Genomic DNA, 1,041 nt, shown 5'->3' on the forward strand with positions numbered 1-1,041 from the left:
TAGCAAACGCTCAGAGGCACGACCCTCCAGCCTGACTATCCAGACTGACTGACAGGGGCATCAGTCAGTCTGGACCAATCACAGCGTGGGGGTGGGCCCATAACGCAGCAGCTCTCTTCTGTAACCATTACTGTTAAGATATCAGCTGTAATGGAGCCACGTTTCAATGATGACCTTTATTATTTCTCTAAAGAGCTGTTTTTATCATTAAACTTTCACCAACTGGCTGCTGTCAGAGCTTTTCCTTATAAAACAGACATTTTCAGATTGAGTGAAACACTTTGGAGAAGATTTTATCATTTTAACTGCAGCAGACAGAGCAGATTGATGTTTTAGTTTGTTTGGACAGAACCTGGATTATTAAATAGTTTTTGGTTTAATCTCAGCTGAACTCATATTTTAACCACAGCCTCACTGCTGAGAAGATTTCTCTGGAAGCAGATCTGGTTGATATGAAGTAAGAATGAACTTTAATACTTTTATATGAACACAAACATTTATATGTGAATTGTTTTTTTTTTCTAATTTATGTCTTATATAAATGTTTTAACTCTTTATAGATGTTCATTAAGACAAAAAGAAGAAGAACTGACATCACTCACTGAAAGGTATTGTTCTCATTAAAGGAAAAAGGACCAATATTTATTTATTCAAATAAATGCCTTAGTTTATTTTTCATTCAGTAATTTTAACTGAGAATTTGTGTTGAAAATAGGTCTAATTTATGACATTTATTCTACAGCCTGATTGAAACCAAGACATTATTTGAACTTGAGCTCCAACAAATTAGGTAAAAATATTTCTAAAGCTTTAAAAAATTTTTAAACAACATAATCAAAAATCCCAGCTGTTTAAAAGCGTTAAAAAGTGCATGATCCTTATTTCTTTTAGGGCTACACAATTTACCATAAATATATACTGATAATAAATAATAATGTGTTTATGTTTATGCATTTAGCAAACGCTTTTATCCAAAGCGACTAACAAAGTAGACACAATTTTACAGTTATCATCAATATGACAATAAGTTCTCTAGAGGAA

General features: G+C 32.6%; 1 long non-coding RNA gene across 1 annotated transcript; it reads left to right on the forward strand.

Moving 5' to 3' along the window:
- Window positions 1-401: 401 nt before the first annotated feature.
- LOC107094530 lies at window positions 402-790 on the forward strand. Its single transcript, XR_001481679.1, has 3 exons — window positions 402-457; window positions 561-608; window positions 743-790. It is a non-coding gene; the product is annotated as an uncharacterized LOC107094530 (long non-coding RNA).
- The last annotated feature ends 251 nt before the right edge of the window (window positions 791-1,041 follow it).

The sequence above is a fragment of the Cyprinodon variegatus genome, unplaced genomic scaffold, assembly GCF_000732505.1.
Source record: "Cyprinodon variegatus isolate N-32 unplaced genomic scaffold, C_variegatus-1.0 Scaffold488, whole genome shotgun sequence".
Lineage (NCBI taxonomy): Eukaryota > Metazoa > Chordata > Actinopteri > Cyprinodontiformes > Cyprinodontidae > Cyprinodon > Cyprinodon variegatus.